At 37.8% G+C, this 26094-nt stretch overlaps 2 non-coding genes across 2 annotated transcripts; both read right to left on the bottom strand.

The window, feature by feature from the left end:
* Nucleotides 1-14553: 14553 nt before the first annotated feature.
* trnal-cag (transfer RNA leucine (anticodon CAG)) lies at nucleotides 14554-14636 on the bottom strand. The gene has a single exon. It is a non-coding gene; the product is annotated as a tRNA-Leu (tRNA).
* Nucleotides 14637-22362: 7726 nt separating this feature from the next.
* trnal-cag (transfer RNA leucine (anticodon CAG)) lies at nucleotides 22363-22445 on the bottom strand. The gene has a single exon. It is a non-coding gene; the product is annotated as a tRNA-Leu (tRNA).
* Nucleotides 22446-26094: the final 3649 nt, after the last annotated feature.

The following is a 26094-nucleotide window of genomic DNA, read 5'->3' as shown; positions in this document are numbered from 1 at the left end:
GGCAAATATGTAAGAGCAAGGCTGGATGGCATCTATTTTAATGCAAGGAGTCTTGTGAATAAGGTGGATGAACTGAAGGTGTTGATAAACACATGGGAGTATGATATTGTTGCTGTCACAGAGACATGGTTGAGGGAGGGGCAAGACTGGCAGCTCAATATTCCGGGGTACAGAATCTTCAGGCGAGACAGAGGGGGAGGTATAAGAGGAGGGGGGGTCGCAATATTAATTAAAGAATCAATTACTGCCATAAGGAGGGATGATATATTAGCAGGTTCCTCTAATGAGGCCATATGGGTGGAGCTTAAAAACAAAAAGGGGGCAAGCACTTTGATGGGAGTGTACTATAGGCCCCCAAACAGTCAGGGGGAGATAGAGGAACAGATATGTAGGCAAATCTCAGAAAATTGTGCAAATAATAGGGTAATAATAGTGGGGGATTTCAACTTCCCCAATATTAACTGGGATACTCAGAGTGTAAAAGGCTTAGAGGGTACAAAATTCTTAACGTGCATCCAGGAGAGCTTTTTGAGCCAGCATGTAGAAAGTCCTACAAAGAGGGGGCGGTACTGGACCTAATTCTAGGGAATGTGGCCGGCCAAGTGGAAGAAGTGCTAGTAGGTGAGCACTTTGGTGACAGTGACCATAATTCAGTGAGATTTAAGGTGATCATGGAAAAGGACAGGGAGGGGCCGGAAATAAAGGTTCTAAATTGGGGGAAGGCCGATTTTAATAGGATAAGGCAGGATCTGGCCAAAATGGACTGGGATCAGCTGCTTGTAGGAAAATCCGCATCGGAGCAATGGGAGTCTTTCAGAAGGGAGATTGAGACCATACAATGGCAACATGTTCCCGTAAAGGTCAAGGGTGGTTCCAAGAACTCCAGGGAACCTTGGATGTCAGGGGATATACGAGAATGGATTAGGAAAAAAAGGAGGGCTTTTGGCAGATACAAAAGGCTAAAGACGGAGGAAGCCCTAGAGGAGTACAAAAAGTGCAGGGGGATACTTAAAAAGGAAATTAGGAGATCAAGGAGGGGCCATGAAATAACTCTGGCGAGCAAAATAAAGGAAAATCCTAAGATGTTTTATAAGTATATTAAGGGTAAGAGGATAACTAGGGAAAAAATAGGGCCCATTAGGGACAAAAATGGCAATCTGTGTGTGGAGCCGGCAGATGTAGGAGGGGTTCTAAATGAATTTTTTGCATCTGTTTTCACTATGGAGAAGGATGACGTAGACAGAGAAATACGACAGGGGGACTGTGATATACTCGAACATATTAACATCGAGCGGGAGGAGGTATTGGCGGTTTTAGCAGGCCTAAAAATGGATAAATCCCCAGGCCCGGACGAAATGTATCCCAGGCTACTGTGTGAGGCAAAGAGATTGCGGGGTCTCTAACACATATATTCAGAACCTCTCTGGCCACAGGGGATGTGCCAGAGGACTGGAGAACCGCTAATGTAGTACCATTATTCAAGAAGGGGAGTAGGGAAAAACCGGGGAACTACAGGCCAGTGAGCCTAACATCAGTGGTAGGAAAATTATTGGAAAAAATTCTGAAGGACAAAATTAGTCTCCACTTGGAGAAGCAAGGATTAATCAGGGATAGTCAACATGGCTTTGTCAAGGGAAGATCATGTCTGACTAATTTGATTGAATTTTTTGAGGGGGTGACTAGGCGTGTGGATGAGGGTAACGCAGTGGATGTGGTATACATGGATTTCAGTAAGGCCTCCGATAAAGTCCCCCACAGGAGACTGGTCAAGAAGGTACGAGCCCATGGAATCCAGGGTGCCTTGGCACTTTGGATACAAAACTGGCTTAGTGGCAGAAGGCAGAGGGTGATGGTCGAAGGTTGTTTATGTGACTGGAAGCCTGTGGCCAGTGGGGTACCACAGGGATCGGTGCTGGGTCCCTTGCTGTTTGTGGTCTACATTAACGACTTGGATATGAATGTAAAAGGTATGATCAGTAAGTTCGCTGATGATACAAAATTTGGTAGGGTGGTAAATAGCGAGGAGGATAGCCTCAGTCTGCAGGACGATATAGATGGGTTGGTCAGATGGGCGGAACAGTGGCAAATGGAATTTAACCCGGAAAAGTGCGAGGTGATGCACTTTGGAGGGACTAACAAGGCAAGGGAATACACAATGAATGGGAGGACCCTAGGCAAGACAGAGGGTCAGAGGGATCTTGGTGTGCAAGTTCACAGATCCCTGAAGGCGGCGGAACAGGTAGATAAGGTGGTAAAGAAGGCATATGGGATACTTGCCTTTATTAGCCGAGGCATAGAATATAAGAGCAAGGAGGTTATGATGGAGCTGTATAAAACACTGGTTAGGCCACAGCTGGAGTACTGTGTGCAGTTCTGGTCGCCACACTACAGGAAGGATGTGATCACTTTGGAGAGGGTGCAGAGGAGATTCACCAGGATGTTACCAGGGCTGGAGCGCTTCAGCTATGAAGAGAGATTGGGAAGATTGGGTTTGTTTTCCTTGGAGCAGAGGAGGCTGAGGGGGGACATGATTGAGGTGTAAAAAATTATGAGGGGCATAGATAGGATGGATACTAAGGAGCTTTTTCCCTTCGTTGAGGGTTCTATAACAAGGGGGCATAGATTCAAGGTAAAAGGTTTAGAGGGGATTTGAGAAAGAACTTTTTCACCCAGAGGGTGGTTGGAGTCTGGAACTCACTGCCTGAGAGGGTTGTGGAGGCAGGAACCCTCACAACATTCAAGAAGCATTTGGATGAGCACTTGAAATGCCATAGCATACAAGGCTACGGACCAAATGCTGGAATATGGGATTAGATTAGACTGGGCTTGATGGCCGGCGCGGACACGATGGGCCGAAGGGCCTCTATCCGTGCTGTATAACTCTATGACTCTATGACTCTCGGATGGTGGGGTCTGGAACTCACTGTCTGAGAGGGTGGTAGAGGCAGAAACCCTCATCACATTTAAAAAGTATTTGGATGTGCACTTGAAGTGCTGTAACCTACAGGGCTACGGACCAAGTGCTGGAAAATGGGACTAAGCTCCTTTTTGGCTGGCACGGACACGATGGGCCGAATGGCCTCCTTCTGTGTCGTAACTTTCTATGATTCTATGACTCTATGATTCTATGATTCAGACTTCACATGATTCACTACAATATCAAAGAGCAGGTCAGAGGCTGGGTATTCTGCGGCGAGTGACTCACCTCCTGACTCCCCAAAGCCTTTCCACCATCTACAAGGCACAAGTCAGGAGTGTGATGGAATACTCTCCACTTGCCTGGATGAGTGCAGCTCCAACAACACTCAAGAAGCTCGACACCATCCAGGACAAAGCAGCCCGCTTGATTGGCACCCCATCCACCACCCTAAACATTCACTCCCTTCACCACCGGCGCACTGTGGCTGCAGTGTGTACCATCCACAGGATGCACTGCAGCAACTCGCCAAGGCTTCTTCGACAGCACCTGCCAAACCCGCGACCTCTACCACCTAGAAGGACAAGGGCAGCAGGTACATGGGAACAACACCACCTGCACGTTCCCCTCCAAGTCACACATCATCCCGACTTGGAAATATATCGCCGTTCCTTCATCGTCGCTGGGTCAAAATCCTGGAACTCCCTTCCTAACAGCACTGTGGGAGAACCTTCACCACACGGACTGCAGCGGTTCAAGAAGGCGGCTCACCACCACCTTCTCAAGGGGCAACTAGGGATGGGCAATAATGCCGGCCTCGCCAGCGATGCCCACATCCCATGAACGAATAAAAAAAAATTACATTAGCATATCAAACTGTACAAGATACATTACAATATCAAAATGTACACGATTCATTGCAGTATCAGAATGTACAAGCTTTATTACAAAATCAGTATGAACACGATTCATTACAACAGAGTGCATCGAACAGAGTGGATCATAAACCGAGTGTAACTTGAGAATTTGGTGAGAGTGTGACACTGTGGTAAAGTAGTGGGCAAATTGAAATTAAAATTTAGTTTAAATTTAATGTAGAACTTTAAAACTTCAACAGAAACTGCAAGTCAGTGGCAGTTAACAGACAATCAGCTGTCAGTGATCGCCTGAACAGAGGGTGATTACTGTGAGCTGATTGATCTGTTGTAACTGTTGTCCTCAAAAAATGTTTAAAGTAAAAGATTATCTGTTGAAGAAGAGAGAGGATTGTGAACTTGAGTTGGAATTAGGTGCTAATTATTTTTTCATAGTAATAAGAAACACAACAGACTAAAAAAGTAATTATCGATAAATAAATGGATCATTTAGTGGAGAGAAGCAGTGCTGAGCACCAGGGGACTCTCCTCTTTCCCCATTCACAGTGAACAGAGAGGAGGAGCTCTGAGAGACCCGGAGTAAAAGGGTCGGTTAATCGGGGTAGGTGAACAGTAAGTAAATTAATAATAATCGAGTATCTAAAGGGAGTTTCGGAATAAAAGGTTTCTGAATATAATGGACGGGCAGCTGAGACCCACTGCCTGCAATTCCTGCGCCATGTGGGAACTTTAGGACGCTCCATGTGTCCTGGAGAGCCACGTGTGCAGGAAATGCCTCCAGTTGCTCGAGCTCAAGCTGAGGGTTTCTGAGTTTGAGGGGCGGCTGGAGTCACAGCAGAGCATAAGAGAGGCTGAAGGTTTCCTGGATCGTACGTTCCAGGAGGTGCTCACCCCGCAGCCACAGAGAGTTCAGGATAGCAAGTGGGCGGCCATCCCAAAGGGCGGGAAGAGGCAGGCAGTGCAGGAATCCTCTGGGTGTGTTGCACTCTCAAACTCAGCATTGAATACCAGTGAGGGTGACGACACCTCGAAGGAGTGCAGTCCTGAGCATGGCATCATGGGGCAAAGGACTGCACAGGGGGACACAGTGAAGTGTAGAAATGCAGTAGACACAGGGGGTTCGATAGTCAGCGGGGCAGACCGGCGTTTCTGTGACCGTCGACGTGAGTCCCGCCTGGTGTGTTGCCTCCATGAAGCCAGGGTAAAGGACACCGTGGAGAGGGTGCAGAATATTCTACAGGGTGAAGGTGAACAGCCAGAAGTCATGGTCCACGTGGGTACCAACGACATAGGAAAGAAAAGGGTCGAGGTCTTGCGATCAGAGTTTCAGGAGGTAGGGAGGAAGTTAAAAAGCAGGACCTCAAATGGAGTAATCTGTAGCTAGAGACATGGTGCAGGAGGGAGAGCTTCAGATTCCTGGAGCGTTGGGACCAGTTCTGGGGCAGGACGGATCTGTTCAGGACGGACAGGTTGCACCTCGACAGAGCTGGGACCAATGTCCACACGGGGAGATTCACTAGTGCTGTAGGGGAGGGTTTAAATTAATTTGGCAGGGGGGTGAGCACCAGGATGACTTCATGAACCATAGTCCTAGGAAGATAGGAACAGGAATAGGCCATTCAGCCCCTCGTGCCTGCTCCGCCATTTGATAAGATCATGGCTGATCTGTGATCTAACTCCATATACCTGCCTTTGGCCCATATCCCTTAATACCTTTGGTTGCCAAAAAGCTATCAGGGATGAGAGACTTCAGTTACTTGGATAGACTGGAGAAGCTGGGGTTGTTCTCATTAGAGCAGAGAAGGTTAAGAGGAGATTTAACAGAGGTGTTCAAAATCATTAAGAGATCAAATAAAGTAAACAAAGAGAAACTGTTCCCATTGGCGGAAGGGTCGAGAACCAGAGGACACAGATTTAAGGTGATTGTCAAAAGAACCAAAGGCGACATGAGGAAAAACATTATTACGCAGCGAGTAGTTCTGATCTGGAATGCATTGCCTGAAAGGGTGGTGGAAGCAGATTCAATTGTGGCTTTCAAAAAGGAAATGGATAAATACTTGAAGAGAAAACATTTGCAGAGCTACGTGAAAGATGGGGGGGAATGCGACGAACTGGATTACTCTGATAAAGAGCCAACCAGGGCTCAGGGATCTCCTTCTGTGCTGTAACCATTCTATGATTCTGATTCAATATTAGAATGATCATCATTAATCATGTCAGAATGAACACAAATCATTACAGTACCACAATGAACATGATGCATTACAGCATCAAACTGTAAATTACGCATCACAATATCAAACTGTCCATAATTCAAAATAAACTGCGCACGGTGCTTTTTAATAAACTGTACATTGTGGATTATAATAAACTGTACATTGTGGATTATAATAAACTGTACACTGTGGATTATAATAAACTGCACACTGTGGATTATAATAAACTGTACACTGTGGATTATAATAAACTGCACACTGTGGATTATAATAAACTGCACACTGTGGATTATAATCAACTGCACACTGTGGAATATAATAAACTGCACACTGTGGATTAAAATAAACTGCACACTGTGGATTATAATAAACTGCACACTGTGGATTATAATAAACTGCACACTGTGGATTATAATAAACTGCACACTGTGGATTATAATAAACTGCACACTGTGGATTATAATAAACTGTACACTGTGGAATATAATAAACTGCACACTGTGGAATATAATGAACTGCACACTGTGGATTATAATAAACTGCACACTGTGGATTATAATAAACTGCACACTGTGGATTATAATAAACTGCACACTGTGGATTATAATAAACTGTACACTGTGGAATATAATAAACTGCACACTGTGGATTATAATAAACTGCACACTGTGGATTATAATAAACTGTACACTGTGGATTATAATAAACTGTACATTGTGGATTATAATAAACTGTACACTGTGGATTGTAATAAACTGTACACTGTGGATTATAATAAACTGTACATTGTGGATTATAATAAACTGTACACTGTGGATTGTAATAAACTGTACACTGTGGATTATAATAAACTGTACATTGTGGATTATAATAAACTGTACACTGTGGATTGTAATAAACTGTACACTGTGGATTATAATAAATTGTACATTGTGGATTATAATAAACTGCACACTGTGGATTATAATAAACTGTACACTGTGGATTATAATAAAACTGTACACTGTGGATTATAATAAACTGTACATTGTGGATTATAATAAACTGTACACTGTGGATTGTAATAAACTGTACACTGTGGATTATAATAAACTGTACATTGTGGATTATAATAAGCTGTACACTGTGGATTGTAATAAACTGTACACTGTGGATTATAATAAATTGTACACTGTGGATTATAATAAACTGCACACTGTGGATTATAATAAACTGTACATTGTGGATTATAATAAACTGTACACTGTGGATTGTAATAAACTGTACACTGTGGATTATAATAAACTGTACATTGTGGATTGTAGTAAAACTGTACACTGTGGATTGTAATAAACTTTACACTGTGGATTATAATAAACTGCACACTGTGGATTATAATAAACTGTACACTGTGGATTGTAATAAACTGTACACTGTGGATTGTAATAAACTGTACACTGTGGATTATAATAAACTGCACACTGTGGATTATAATAAACTGTACACTGTGGATTGTAATAAACTGTACACTGTGGATTGTAATAAACTGTACACTGTGGATTGTAATAAACTGCACACTGTGGATTATAATAAACTGTACACTGTGGATTATAATAAACTGTACACTGTGGATTGTAATAAACTGTACACTGTGGATTATAATAAACTGTACATTGTGGATTATAATAAAAATGTACACTGTGGATTGTAATAAACTGTACACTGTGGATTATAATAAACTGTACACTGTGGATTATAATAAACTGCAGATTGTGGATGATAATCAACTACACACTGTGGATTATAATAAACTGCACACTGTGGATTATAATAAACTGCACATTGTGGATTATAATAAACTGCACACTGTGGATTACAATAAAACTGTACACTATGGATTGTAATAAACTGCACACTGTGGATTATAATAAACTGCACACTGTGGATTATAATAAAACTGTACACTGTGGATTATAATAAACTGCACATTGTGGATTATAATAAACTGCACACTGTGGATTATAATAAACTGCACACTGTGGATTATAATAAAACTGTACATTGTGGATTATAATAAACTGCACACTGTGGATTATAATAAAACTGTACATTGTGGGTTATAATAAACTGCACACTGCGGATTATAATAAACTGCACACTGTGGATTATAATAAACTGCACACTGTGGATTATAATAAAACTGCACACTGTGGATTATAATAAAACTGTACATTGTGGATTATAATAAACTGCACACTGTGGATTATAATAAAACTGTACATTGTGGATTATAATAAACTGCACATTGTGGATTATAATAAACTGCACACTGTGGATTATAATAAACTGCACACTGTGGATTATAATAAAACTGTACATTGTGGATTATAATAAACTGCACACTGTGGATTATAATAAAACTGTACATTGTGGGTTATAATAAACTGCACACTGCGGATTATAATAAACTGCACACTGTGGATTATAATAAACTGCACACTGTGGATTATAATAAACTGTACACTGTGGATTATAATAAACTGTACACTATGGATTGTAATAAACTGCACACTGTGGATTATAATAAACTGCACACTGTGGATTATAATAAAACTGTACACTGTGGATTATAATAAACTGCACATTGTGGATTATAATAAACTGCACACTGTGGATTATAATAAACTGCACACTGTGGATTATAATAAAACTGTACATTGTGGATTATAATAAACTGCACATTGTGGATTATAATAAAACTGTACATTGTGGGTTATAATAAACTGCACACTGCGGATTATAATAAACTGCACACTGTGGATTATAATAAACTGTACATTGTGGATTATAATAAAAATGTACACTGTGGATTGTAATAAACTGTACACTGTGGATTATAATAAACTGTACACTGTGGATTATAATAAACTGCAGATTGTGGATGATAATAAACTACACACTGTGGATTATAATAAACTGCACACTGTGGATTATAATAAACTGCACATTGTGGATTATAATAAACTGCACACTGTGGATTACAATAAAACTGTACACTATGGATTGTAATAAACTGCACACTGTGGATTATAATAAACTGCACACTGTGGATTATAATAAAACTGTACACTGTGGATTATAATAAACTGCACATTGTGGATTATAATAAACTGCACACTGTGGATTATAATAAACTGCACACTGTGGATTATAATAAAACTGTACATTGTGGATTATAATAAACTGCACACTGTGGATTATAATAAAACTGTACATTGTGGGTTATAATAAACTGCACACTGCGGATTATAATAAACTGCACACTGTGGATTATAATAAACTGCACACTGTGGATTATAATAAAACTGTACATTGTGGCTGATAATAAAACTGTACATTGTGGATTATAATAAACTGCACACTGTGGATTATAATAAACCTGTACATTGTGGATTATAATAAACTGCACACTGTGGATTATAATAAAACTGTACATTGTGGGTTATAATAAACTGCACACTGCGGATTATAATAAACTGCACACTGTGGATTATAATAAACTGCACACTGTGGATTATAATAAAACTGCACACTGTGGATTATAATAAAACTGTACATTGTGGATTATAATAAACTGCACACTGTGGATTATAATAAAACTGTACATTGTGGATTATAATAAACTGCACATTGTGGATTATAATAAACTGCACACTGTGGATTATAATAAACTGCACACTGTGGATTATAATAAAACTGTACATTGTGGATTATAATAAACTGCACACTGTGGATTATAATAAAACTGTACATTGTGGGTTATAATAAACTGCACACTGCGGATTATAATAAACTGCACACTGTGGATTATAATAAACTGCACACTGTGGATTATAATAAACTGTACACTGTGGATTATAATAAACTGTACACTGTGGATTATAATAAACTGTACACTGTGGATTATAATAAACTGTACACTGTGGATTATAATAAACTGCACACTGTGGATTATAATAAACTGTACAATGTGGATTGTAATAAACTGTACACTGTGGATTATAATAAACTGTACACTGTGGATTATAATAAACTGTACACTGTGGATTATAATAAACTGCACACTGTGGATTATAATAAACTGTACACTGTGGATTATAATAAACTGCACACTGTGGATTATAATAAACTGTACACTGTGGATTATAATAAACTGTACACTGTGGATTATAATAAACTGCACACTGTGGATTATAATAAACTGCACACTGTGGATTATAATAAACTGCACACTGTGGATTATAATAAACTGCAAACTGTGGATTATAATAAACTGCACACTGTGGATTATAATAAACTGTACATTGTGGATTATAATAAACTGTACACTGTGGATTGTAATAAACTGTACACTGTGGATTATAATAAACTGTACATTGTGGATTGTAGTAAAACTGTACACTGTGGATTGTAATAAACTGTACACTGTGGATTATAATAAACTGTACACTGTGGATTATAATAAACTGTACACTGTGGATTGTAATAAACTGTACACTGTGGATTGTAATAAACTGTACACTGTGGATTATAATAAACTGCACACTGTGGATTATAATAAACTGTACACTGTGGATTGTAATAAACTGTACACTGTGGATTGTAATAAACTGTACACTGTGGATTGTAATAAACTGCACACTGTGGATTATAATAAACTGTACACTGTGGATTATAATAAACTGTACACTGTGGATTGTAATAAACTGTACACTGTGGATTATAATAAACTGTACATTGTGGATTATAATAAAAATGTACACTGTGGATTGTAATAAACTGCACACTGTGGATTATAATAAACTGTACACTGTGGATTATAATAAACTGCACACTGTGGATTATAATAAACTGTACACTGTGGATTATAATAAACTGCACACTGTGGATTATAATAAACTGCACACTGTGGATTATAATAAACTGCACACTGTGGATTATAATAAACTGCACACTGTGGATTATAATAAACTGCACATTGTGGATTATAATAAACTGTACACTGTGGATTATAATAAACTGTACACTGTGGATTATAATAAACTGCACACTGTGGATTATAATAAACTGCACACTGTGGATTATAATAAACTGCACACTGTGGATTATAATAAACTGCACACTGTGGATTATAATAAACTGTACACTGTGGATTATAATAAACTGCACACTGTGGATTATAATAAACTGAACACTGTGGATTATAATAAACTGCACACTGTGGATTATAATAAACTGCACACTGTGGATTATAATAAACTGTACACTGTGGATTATAATAAACTGAACACTCTGGATTATAATAAACTGCACATTGTAGAATATAATAAACTGCACACTGTGGATTATAATAAGAACATAAGAACATAAGAAATTGGAGCAGGTGTAGGCCAATCGGCCCCTCGAGCCTGCTCCGCCATTCAATAAGATCATGGCTGATCTGATCCCAACCACAAATCTAAAGAACACAAGAAGTCGGAGCTGGACCCGGCCACATAGCCCCTGGGCCCTCTCCGCCACCCACAGGGCATTGACCGATCCGAACTCAGCTTCATGTCCAATTTCCTGCCCGCTCCCCATAACCCCTAATTCCCTTTACTTCTAGGAAACTGTCTATTTCTGTTTTAAATTTATCTAATGATGTAGCTTCCACAGCTTCCTGGGGCAGCAAATTCCACAGACCTACCACCCTCTGAGTGAAGAAGTTTCTCCTCATCTCAGTTTTGAAAGAGCAGCCCCTTATTCTAAGATTATGCCCCCTAGTTCTAGTTTCACCCATCTTTGGGAACATCCTTACTGCATCCACCCGATCAAGACCCTTCACAATCTTATATGTTTCAATAAGATCGCCTCTCATTCTTCTGAACTCCAATGAGTAGAGTCCCAATCTACTCAACCTCTCCTCATATGTCCGCCCCCTCATCCCCGGGATTAACCGAGTGAACCTTCTTTGTACTGCCTCGAGAGCAAGTATGTCTTTTCTTAAGTATGGAGACCAAAACTGTATGCAGTATTCCAGGTGCGGTCTCACCAATACCTTATATAACTGCAGCAATACCTCCTTGTTTTTATATTCTATCCCCCTAGCAATAAAAGCCAACATTCCGTTGGCTTTCTTGATAACCTGCTGCACCTGCATACCAACTTTTTGATTTTCTTGCACTAGGACCCCCAGATCCCTTTGTACTGCAGTACTTTCCAGTCTCTCGCCATTAAGAAAATAACTTGCTCTCTGATTTTTCCTGCCAAAGTGCATAACCTCACATTTTCCAATATTATATTGCATCTGCCAAATCTCCGCCCACTCACCCAGCCTGTCTATATCCCCTTGCAGGTTTTTATGTCCTCCTCACTCTCTACTTTCCCTCCCATCTTTGTATCATCTGCAAATTTTGATATGTTGCACTCGGTCCCCTCCTCCAAATCGTTAATATAGATTGTAAAGAGTTGGGGACCCAGCACCGACCCCTGTGGAACACCACCGGCTACTGGTTGCCAGTCCGAAAATGAACCATTTATCCCAACTCTCTGCTTCCTGTTCGATAACCAATCCTCCACCCATGCCAGAATATTACCCACAATCCCGTGATTTTTTATCTTAAGTAATTATCTTTTATGTGGCACCTTGTCGAATGCCTTCTGGAAGTCTAAATACACTATGTCCACTGGTTCCCCTTTATCCACCCTATACGTTATATCCTCGAAGAACTCAAGCAAATTTGTCAGACATGACTTCCCCTTCATAAAGCCATGCTGACTTTGTCCTATTAAATTATGCTTATCTAAATGTTCCGTTACTGTCTCCTTAATAATAGACTCCAAAATTTTACCCACCACAGATGTTAAGCTAACTGGCCTATAATTTCCAGCCTACTACCCTTTTTAAATAACGGTGTTACATTAGCAGTTTTCCAATCTGCCGGGACCTCTCCTGAGTCCAGGGAATTTTGGAAAACTATCACCAAAGCATCCACAATCCCTACTGCCACTTCCCTCAAGACCCTAGGATGGAAGCCATCAGGTCCAGGGGATTTATCCGCCTTGAGTCCCATTATTTTACTGAGTACCATCTCCTGAGTGATTTTAATCGTATTTAGCTCCTCCCCCCCGAGAGTCCCCTGTTTGTCCAGTGTTGGGATATTCTTAGTGTCCTCTACTGTAAAGACTGAAACAAAATATTTGTTCAGCATTTTTGCCATCTCCATGTTTCCCACCATTAATTTCCCAGTCTCATCCTCTAAGGGACCTATGTTTGCCTTAGCCACCCTTTTTCTTTTTATATAACTATAGAAACTCTTGCTATCTGTTTTTATATTTTTTGCTAATTTCTTTTCATAATCTAACTTCCCTTTCTTAATCAATCCTTTAGTTACTTTTTGCTGTCTTTTGAAGAATTCCCAATCTTCTATCCTCCCACTAAGTTTGGCTACCTTATATGTCCTTGTTTTTAGTCGGATACTATCCTTGATTTCTTTACTTAGCCACGGATGGCTGTCATTTCTTTTACACCCTTTTTTCCTCAGTGGAATATATTTATTTTGAAAGTTGTAAAATAACTCCCTAAATGAACACCACTGCTCATGTACCGTCTTACCCTTTAATCTATTTTCCCAGTCCACTTTAATCAATTCCGCTCTCATACCATCATAGTCTCCTTTATTCAAGCTCAGTACGCTTGTTTGAGAATCAACCTTCTCACCCTCTAATTGGATATGGAATTCAACCATGTTGTGGTCGCTCGTTCCAAGGGGATCCTTAACTAGGACATTATTAATTAATCCTGACTCATTACACAGGACCAGGTCCAAGGTTGCCTGCCCCCTTGTAGGATCAGTTACATACTGCTCAAGAAATCCATCCCTGATGCACTCAATGAACTCGTCCTCAAGGCTGCTCTGCCCAATTTGATTTGTCCAGTTAATATGATAATTAAAATCCCCCATAATTATGGCTGTTCCCTTATTACATGCCCCGACTATCTCCTGATTAATACTTCTTCCAGCAGAGTTGCAACTATTAGGAGGCCTATATACTACGCTCACTAATGTTTTTTTTCCCTTATTATTCCTTATCTCCACCCAAACTGTTTCATTATCTTGATGCTTTGTCCCAATATCATTTCTCTGTATTACAGTGATTCCTTCCTTTATTAACATAGCCACCCCACCTCCCCTTCCTTCCTGCCTGTCCTTCCTGATTGTTAAATACCCTGGCATATTTAATTCCCAGTCGTTGTCACCCTGCAGCCATGTTTCTGTAATGGCCACAAGATCATACCCATACGTAGTTATTTGTGCCGTTAACTCGTCCATTTTATTACGAATGCTACGTGCATTCAGATAAAGAACTTTCAAATCTGTTTTGTGACGCTTAGTTCCTGCTTTTTCCTTTTTTAACACTTTACCTATTACTCCATACCTTCTGTCCCTTCCTGTTACGCTTTCCTCTCTCTCCCTGCTCAGGTTCCCAACCCCCTGCCACTTTAGTTTAAACCAAAAGTAAGCAATGTCAGAAGTGGGATTCGAACGCACGCCTCCAGAAGAGACTGCGACCTGAACGCAGCGCCTTAGACCGCTCGGCCATCCTGACTGCACATTGTAGAATATAATAAACTGTACACTGTGGATTATAATAAACTGCACACTGTGGATTACAATAAACTGCACACTGTGGATGATAATAAACTGCACACTGTGGATTATAATAAACTGCACACTGTGGATTATAATAAACTGCACACTGTGGATTATAATAAACTGCACATTGTAGAATATAATAAACTGCACACTGTGGATTATAATAAACTGTACACTGTGGATTATAATAAACTGCACACTGTGGATGATAATAAACTGCACACTGTGGATGATAATAAACTGCACACTGTAGATTATAATAAAATGCACACTGTGGATTATAATAAACTGCACACTGTGGATTATAATAAACTGCACACTGTGGATTATAATAAACTGCACACTGTGGATTATAATAAACTGTACATTGTAGAATATAATAAACTGCACACTGTGGATTATAATAAACTGTACATTGTAGAATATAATAAACTGCACACTGTGGATTATAATAAACTGTACATTGTAGAATATAATAAACTGCACACTGTGGATTATAATAAACTGCACACTGTGGATTATAATAAACTGCACACTGTGGATGATAATAAACTGCACATTGTAGAATATAATAAACTGCACACTGTGGATTATAATAAACTGTACAATGTGGATTATAATAAACTGTACACTGTGGATTATAATAAACTGCACAATGTGGATTACAATAAACTGCACACTGTGGATGATAATAAACTGCACACTGTGGATTATAATAAACTGCACACTGTGGATTATAATAAACTGCACACTGTGGATTATAATAAACTGTACACTGTGGATTATAATAAACTGCACACTGTGGATTATAATAAACTGCACACTGTGGATTATAATAAACTGTACACTGTGGATTATAATAAACTGTACACTGTGGGTTATAATAAACTGTACATTGTGGATTATAATAAACTGTACACTGTGGATTATAATAAACTGCACACTGTGGATTATAATAAACCGCACACTGTGGATTATAATAAACTGTACACTGTGGATTATAATAAACCGCACACTGTGGATTATAATAAACTGTACACTGTGGATTATAATAAACTGCACACTGTGGATTATAATAAACTGCACACTGTGTATTATAATAAACTGTACACTGTGGATTATAATAAACTGCACACTGTGGATTATAATAAACTGCACACTGTGGATTATAATAAACTGTACACTGTGGATTATAATAAACTGCAAACTGTGGATTATAATAAACTGTACACTGTGGATTATAATAAATTGCACACTGTGGATTATAATAAACTGCACACTGTGGATTATAATAAACTGCACTCCGTGGATTATAATAAATTGCACACTGTGGATTATAATAAACTGCACACTGTGGATTATAATAAACTGCACACTGTGGATTATAATAAACTGCACACTGTGGATTATAATAAACTGCACACTGTGGATTATAATAAATTGCACACTGTGGATTATAATAAACTGCACACTATGGATTATAATAGACTGTACACTGTGGATTATAATAAACTGCTCACTGTGGATTATAATAAACTGCACACTGTGGATTATAATAAACTGCGCACTGTGAATTATAATAAACTGTACACTGTGGATTATAATAAACTGCACACTGTGGATTATAATAAACTGCACACTGTGGATTATAATAAACTGCACACTGTGGATTATAATAAACTGCACACTGTGGATTATAATAAACTGCACACTGTGGATTATAATAAACTGTACACTGTGGATTTTTCATAAACTGCACACTGTGGATTATAATAAACTGCACACTGTGGATTATAATAAACTGCACACTGTGGATTATAATAAACTGCACACTGTGGATTATAATAAACCGCACACTGTGGATTATAATAAACTGCACACTGTGGATTATAATAAACTGCACACTGTGGATTATAATAAACTGTACACTGTGGATTATAATAAACTGTACACTGTGGATTATAATAAACTGTACACTGTGGATTATAATAAACTGTACACTGTGGATTATAATAAACTGCACACTGTGGATTATAATAAACTGTACAATGTGGATTGTAATAAACTGTACACTGTGGATTATAATAAACTGTACACTGTGGATTATAATAAACTGTACACTGTGGATTATAATAAACTGCACACTGTGGATTATAATAAACTGTACACTGTGGATTATAATAAACTGCACACTGTGGATTATAATAAACTGTACACTGTGGATTATAATAAACTGTACACTGTGGATTATAATAAACTGCACACTGTGGATTATAATAAACTGCACACTGTGGATTATAATAAACTGCACACTGTGGATTATAATAAACTGCAAACTGTGGATTATAATAAACTGCACACTGTGGATTATAATAAACTGTACATTGTGGATTATAATAAACTGTACACTGTGGATTATAATAAACTGTACATTGTGGATTGTAGTAAAACTGTACACTGTGGATTGTAATAAACTGTACACTGTGGATTATAATAAACTGTACACTGTGGATTATAATAAACTGTACACTGTGGATTGTAATAAACTGTACACTGTGGATTGTAATAAACTGTACACTGTGGATTATAATAAACTGCACACTGTGGATTATAATAAACTGTACACTGTGGATTGTAATAAACTGTACACTGTGGATTGTAATAAACTGTACACTGTGGATTGTAATAAACTGCACACTGTGGATTATAATAAACTGTACACTGTGGATTATAATAAACTGTACACTGTGGATTGTAATAAACTGTACACTGTGGATTATAATAAACTGTACATTGTGGATTATAATAAAAATGTACACTGTGGATTGTAATAAACTGTACACTGTGGATTATAATAAACTGTACACTGTGGATTATAATAAACTGCAGATTGTGGATGATAATAAACTACACACTGTGGATTATAATAAACTGCACACTGTGGATTATAATAAACTGCACATTGTGGATTATAATAAACTGCACACTGTGGATTACAATAAAACTGTACACTATGGATTGTAATAAACTGCACACTGTGGATTATAATAAACTGCACACTGTGGATTATAATAAAACTGTACACTGTGGATTATAATAAACTGCACATTGTGGATTATAATAAACTGCACACTGTGGATTATAATAAACTGCACACTGTGGATTATAATAAAACTGTACATTGTGGATTATAATAAACTGCACACTGTGGATTATAATAAACTGCACACTGTGGATTATAATAAAACTGTACATTGTGGCTGATAATAAAACTGTACATTGTGGATTATAATAAACTGCACACTGTGGATTATAATAAACCTGTACATTGTGGATTATAATAAACTGCACACTGTGGATTATAATAAAACTGTACATTGTGGGTTATAATAAACTGCACACTGCGGATTATAATAAACTGCACACTGTGGATTATAATAAACTGCACACTGTGGATTATAATAAAACTGCACACTGTGGATTATAATAAAACTGTACATTGTGGATTATAATAAACTGCACACTGTGGATTATAATAAAACTGTACATTGTGGATTATAATAAACTGCACATTGTGGATTATAATAAACTGCACACTGTGGATTATAATAAACTGCACACTGTGGATTATAATAAAACTGTACATTGTGGATTATAATAAACTGCACACTGTGGATTATAATAAAACTGTACATTGTGGGTTATAATAAACTGCACACTGCGGATTATAATAAACTGCACACTGTGGATTATAATAAAACTGTACACTGTGGATTGTAATAAACTGCACACTGCGGATTATAATAAACTGCACACTGTGGATTATAATAAACTGTACACTGTGGATTATAATAAACTGCACACTGTGGATTATAATAAACTGTACACTGTGGATTATAATAAACTGCACACTGTGGATTATAATAAACTGCACACTGTGGATTATAATAAACTGCACACTGTGGATTATAATAAACTGCACACTGTGGATTATAATAAACTGCACATTGTGGATTATAATAAACTGTACACTGTGGATTATAATAAACTGTACACTGTGGATTATAATAAACTGCACACTGTGGATTATAATAAACTGCACACTGTGGATTATAATAAACTGCACACTGTGGATTATAATAAACTGCACACTGTGGATTATAATAAACTGCACACTGTGGATTATAATAAACTGCACACTGTGGATTATAATAAACTGCACACTGTGGATTATAATAAACTGCACACTGTGGATTATAATAAACTGCACACTGTGGATTATAATAAACTGCACACTGTGGATTATAATAAACTGTACACTGTGGATTATAATAAACTGCACACTGTGGATTATAATAAACTGAACACTGTGGATTATAATAAACTGCACACTGTGGATTATAATAAACTGCACACTGTGGATTATAATAAACTGTACACTGTGGATTATAATAAACTGAACACTCTGGATTATAATAAACTGCACATTGTAGAATATAATAAACTGCACACTGTGGATTATAATAAGAACATAAGAACATAAGAAATTGGAGCAGGAGTAGGCCAATCGGCCCCTCGAGCCTGCTCCGCCATTCAATAAGATCATGGCTGATCTGATCCCAACCACAAATCTAAAGAACACAAGAAGTCGGAGCTGGACCCGGCCACATAGCCCCTGGGCCCTCTCCGCCACCCACAGGGCATTGACCGATCCGAACTCAGCTTCATGTCCAATTTCCTGCCCGCTCCCCATAACCCCTAATTCCCTTTACTTCTAGGAAACTGTCTATTTCTGTTTTAAATTTATTTAATGATGTAGCTTCCACAGCTTCCTGGGGCAGCAAATTCCACAGACCTACCACCCTCTGAGTGAAGAAGTTTCTCCTCATCTCAGTTTTGAAAGAGCAGCCCCTTATTCTAAGATTATGCCCCCTAGTTCTAGTTTCACCCATCTTTGGGAACATCCTTACTGCATCCACCCGATCAAGACCCTTCACAATCTTATATGTTTCAATAAGATCGCCTCTCATTCTTCTGAACTCCAATGAGTAGAGTCCCAATCTACTCAACCTCTCCTCATATGTCCGCCCCCTCATCCCCGGGATTAACCGAGTGAACCTTCTTTGTACTGCCTCGAGAGCAAGTATGTATTTTCTTAAGTATGGAGACCAAAACTGTATGCAGTATTCCAGGTGCGGTCTCACCAATACCTTATATAACTGCAGCAATACCTCCTTGTTTTTATATTCTATCCCCCTAGCAATAAAAGCCAACATTCCGTTGGCTTTCTTGATCACCTGCTGCACCTGCATACCAACTTTTTGATTTTCTTGCACTAGGACCCCCAGATCCCTTTGTACTGCAGTACTTTCCAGTCTCTCGCCATTAAGAAAATAACTTGCTCTCTGATTTTTCCTGCCAAAGTGCATAACCTCACATTTTCCAATATTATATTGCATCTGCCAAATCTCCGCCCACTCACCCAGCCTGTCTATATCCCCTTGCAGGTTTTTATGTCCTCCTCACTCTCTACTTTCCCTCCCATCTTTGTATCATCTGCAAATTTTGATATGTTGCACTCGGTCCCCTCCTCCAAATCGTTAATATAGATTGTAAAGAGTTGGGGACCCAGCACCGACCCCTGTGGAACACCACCGGCTACTGGTTGCCAGTCCGAAAATGAACCATTTATCCCAACTCTCTGCTTCCTGTTCGATAACCAATCCTCCACCCATGCCAGAATATTACCCACAATCCCGTGATTTTTTATCTTAAGTAATAATCTTTTATGTGGCACCTTGTCGAATGCCTTCTGGAAGTCTAAATACACTATGTCCACTGGTTCCCCTTTATCCACCCTATACGTTATATCCTCGAAGAACTCAAGCAAATTTGTCAGACATGACTTCCCCTTCATAAAGCCATGCTGACTTTGTCCTATTAAATTATGCTTATCTAAATGTTCCGTTACTGTCTCCTTAATAATAGACTCCAAAATTTTACCCACCACAGATGTTAAGCTAACTGGCCTATAATTTCCAGCCTACTACCCTTTTTAAATAACGGTGTTACATTAGCAGTTTTCCAATCTGCCGGGACCTCTCCTGAGTCCAGGGAATTTTGGAAAACTATCACCAAAGCATCCACAATCCCTACTGCCACTTCCCTCAAGACCCTAGGATGGAAGCCATCAGGTCCAGGGGATTTATCCGCCTTGAGTCCCATTATTTTACTGAGTACCATCTCCTGAGTGATTTTAATCGTATTTAGCTCCTCCCCCCCGAGAGTCCCCTGTTTGTCCAGTGTTGGGATATTCTTAGTGTCCTCTACTGTAAAGACTGAAACAAAATATTTGTTCAGCATTTTTGCCATCTCCATGTTTCCCACCATTAATTTCCCGGTCTCATCCTCTAAGGGACCTATGTTTGCCTTAGCCACCCTTTTTCTTTTTATATAACTATAGAAACTCTTGCTATCTGTTTTTATATTTTTTGCTAATTTCTTTTCATAATCTAACTTCCCTTTCTTAATCAATCCTTTAGTTACTTTTTGCTGTCTTTTGAAGAATTCCCAATCTTCTATCCTCCCACTAAGTTTGGCTACCTTATATGTCCTTGTTTTTAGTCGGATACTATCCTTGATTTCTTTACTTAGCCACGGATGGCTGTCATTTCTTTTACACCCTTTTTTCCTCAGTGGAATATATTTATTTTGAAAGTTGTAAAATAACTCCCTAAATGAACACCACTGCTCATGTACCGTCTTACCCTTTAATCTATTTTCCCAGTCCACTTTAATCAATTCCGCTCTCATACCATCATAGTCTCCTTTATTCAAGCTCAGTACGCTTGTTTGAGAATCAACCTTCTCACCCTCTAATTGGATATGGAATTCAACCATGTTGTGGTCGCTCGTTCCAAGGGGATCCTTAACTAGGACATTATTAATTAATCCTGACTCATTACACAGGACCAGGTCCAAGGTTGCCTGCCCCCTTGTAGGATCAGTTACATACTGCTCAAGAAATCCATCCCTGATGCACTCAATGAACTCGTCCTCAAGGCTGCTCTGCCCAATTTGATTTGTCCAGTTAATATGATAATTAAAATCCCCCATAATTATGGCTGTTCCCTTATTACATGCCCCGACTATCTCCTGATTAATACTTCTTCCAGCAGAGTTGCAACTATTAGGAGGCCTATATACTACGCTCACTAATGTTTTTTTTCCCTTATTATTCCTTATCTCCACCCAAACTGTTTCATTATCTTGATGCTTTGTCCCAATATCATTTCTCTGTATTACAGTGATTCCTTCCTTTATTAACATAGCCACCCCACCTCCCCTTCCTTCCTGCCTGTCCTTCCTGATTGTTAAATACCCTGGCATATTTAATTCCCAGTCGTTGTCACCCTGCAGCCATGTTTCTGTAATGGCCACAAGATCATACCCATACGTAGTTATTTGTGCCGTTAACTCGTCCATTTTATTACGAATGCTACGTGCATTCAGATAAAGAACTTTCAAATCTGTTTTGTGACGCTTAGTTCCTGCTTTTTCCTTTTTTAACACTTTACCTATTACTCCATACCTTCTGTCCCTTCCTGTTACGCTTTCCTCTCTCTCCCTGCTCAGGTTCCCAACCCCCTGCCACTTTAGTTTAAACCAAAAGTAAGCAATGTCAGAAGTGGGATTCGAACGCACGCCTCCAGAAGAGACTGCGACCTGAACGCAGCGCCTTAGACCGCTCGGCCATCCTGACTGCACATTGTAGAATATAATAAACTGTACACTGTGGATTATAATAAACTGCACACTGTGGATTACAATAAACTGCACACTGTGGATGATAATAAACTGCACACTGTGGATTATAATAAACTGCACACTGTGGATTATAATAAACTGCACACTGTGGATTATAATAAACTGCACATTGTAGAATATAATAAACTGCACACTGTGGATTATAATAAACTGTACACTGTGGATTATAATAAACTGCACACTGTGGATGATAATAAACTGCACACTGTGGATGATAATAAACTGCACACTGTAGATTATAATAAAATGCACACTGTGGATTATAATAAACTGCACACTGTGGATTATAATAAACTGCACACTGTGGATTATAATAAACTGCACACTGTGGATTATAATAAACTGTACATTGTAGAATATAATAAACTGCACACTGTGGATTATAATAAACTGTACATTGTAGAATATAATAAACTGCACACTGTGGATTATAATAAACTGTACATTGTAGAATATAATAAACTGCACACTGTGGATTATAATAAACTGCACACTGTGGATTATAATAAACTGCACACTGTGGATGATAATAAACTGCACATTGTAGAATATAATAAACTGCACACTGTGGATTATAATAAACTGTACAATGTGGATTATAATAAACTGTACACTGTGGATTATAATAAACTGCACAATGTGGATTACAATAAACTGCACACTGTGGATGATAATAAACTGCACACTGTGGATTATAATAAACTGCACACTGTGGATTATAATAAACTGCACACTGTGGATTATAATAAACTGTACACTGTGGATTATAATAAACTGCACACTGTGGATTATAATAAACTGCACACTGTGGATTATAATAAACTGTACACTGTGGATTATAATAAACTGTACACTGTGGGTTATAATAAACTGTACATTGTGGATTATAATAAACTGTACACTGTGGATTATAATAAACTGCACACTGTGGATTATAATAAACCGCACACTGTGGATTATAATAAACTGTACACTGTGGATTATAATAAACCGCACACTGTGGATTATAATAAACTGTACACTGTGGATTATAATAAACTGCACACTGTGGATTATAATAAACTGCACACTGTGTATTATAATAAACTGTACACTGTGGATTATAATAAACTGCACACTGTGGATTATAATAAACTGCACACTGTGGATTATAATAAACTGCACACTGTGGATTATAACAAACTGTACACTGTGGATTATAATAAACTGTACACTGTGGATTATAATAAACCGCACACTGTGGATTATAATAAACCGCACACTGTGGATTATAATAAACTGCACACGGTGGATTATAATAAACTGTACACTGCGGATTATAATAAACTGCACACTGTGGATTATAATAAACTGCACACTGTGGATTATAATAAACTGTACACTGTGGATTATAATAAACTGTACACTGTGGATTATAATAAACTGCACACTGTGGATTATAATAAACTGTACACTGTGGATTATAATAAATTGCACACTGTGGATTATAATAAACTGCACACTGTGGATTATAATAAACTGCACTCCGTGGATTATAATAAATTGCACACTGTGGATTATAATAAACTGCACACTGTGGATTATAATAAACTGCACACTGTGGATTATAATAAACTGCACACTGTGGATTATAATAAACTGCACACTGTGGATTATAATAAATTGCACACTGTGGATTATAATAAACTGCACACTATGGATTATAATAGACTGTACACTGTGGATTATAATAAACTGCTCACTGTGGATTATAATAAACTGCACACTGTGGATTATAATAAACTGCGCACTGTGAATTATAATAAACTGTACACTGTGGATTATAATAAACTGCACACTGTGGATTATAATAAACTGCACACTGTGGATTATAATAAACTGCACACTGTGGATTATAATAAACTGCACACTGTGGATTATAATAAACTGCACACTGTGGATTATAATAAACTGTACACTGTGGATTTTTCATAAACTGCACACTGTGGATTATAATAAACTGCACACTGTGGATTATAATAAACTGCACACTGTGGATTATAATAAACCGCACACTGTGGATTATAATAAACTGCACACTGTGGATTATAATAAACTGCACACTGTGGATTATAATAAACTGTACACTGTGGATTATAATAAACTGTACACTGTGGATTATAATAAACTGTACACTGTGGATTATAATAAACTGTACACTGTGGATTATAATAAACTGCACACTGTGGATTATAATAAACTGTACAATGTGGATTGTAATAAACTGTACACTGTGGATTATAATAAACTGTACACTGTGGATTATAATAAACTGTACACTGTGGATTATAATAAACTGCACACTGTGGATTATAATAAACTGTACACTGTGGATTATAATAAACTGCACACTGTGGATTATAATAAACTGTACACTGTGAATTATAATAAACTGTACACTGTGGATTATAATAAACTGCACACTGTGGATTATAATAAACTGCACACTGTGGATTATAATAAACTGCACACTGTGGATTATAATAAACTGCAAACTGTGGATTATAATAAACTGCACACTGTGGATTATAATAAACTGTACATTGTGGATTATAATAAACTGTACACTGTGGATTATAATAAACTGTACATTGTGGATTGTAGTAAAACTGTACACTGTGGATTGTAATAAACTGTACACTGTGGATTATAATAAACTGTACACTGTGGATTATAATAAACTGTACACTGTGGATTGTAATAAACTGTACACTGTGGATTGTAATAAACTGTACACTGTGGATTATAATAAACTGCACACTGTGGATTATAATAAACTGTACACTGTGGATTGTAATAAACTGTACACTGTGGATTGTAATAAACTGTACACTGTGGATTGTAATAAACTGCACACTGTGGATTATAATAAACTGTACACTGTGGATTATAATAAACTGTACACTGTGGATTGTAATAAACTGTACACTGTGGATTATAATAAACTGTACATTGTGGATTATAATAAAAATGTACACTGTGGATTGTAATAAACTGTACACTGTGGATTATAATAAACTGTACACTGTGGATTATAATAAACTGCAGATTGTGGATGATAATAAACTACACACTGTGGATTATAATAAACTGCACACTGTGGATTATAATAAACTGCACATTGTGGATTATAATAAACTGCACACTGTGGATTACAATAAAACTGTACACTATGGATTGTAATAAACTGCACACTGTGGATTATAATAAACTGCACACTGTGGATTATAATAAAACTGTACACTGTGGATTATAATAAACTGCACATTGTGGATTATAATAAACTGCACACTGTGGATTATAATAAACTGCACACTGTGGATTATAATAAAACTGTACATTGTGGATTATAATAAACTGCACACTGTGGATTATAATAAACTGCACACTGTGGATTATAATAAAACTGTACATTGTGGCTGATAATAAAACTGTACATTGTGGATTATAATAAACTGCACACTGTGGATTATAATAAACCTGTACATTGTGGATTATAATAAACTGCACACTGTGGATTATAATAAAACTGTACATTGTGGGTT

This window comes from Heptranchias perlo, chromosome 36, assembly GCF_035084215.1.
Source record: "Heptranchias perlo isolate sHepPer1 chromosome 36, sHepPer1.hap1, whole genome shotgun sequence".
Lineage (NCBI taxonomy): Eukaryota > Metazoa > Chordata > Chondrichthyes > Hexanchiformes > Hexanchidae > Heptranchias > Heptranchias perlo.
Note: the sequence above shows the minus strand (reverse complement) of the source record. Positions and strands in the feature narration are given on the sequence as shown.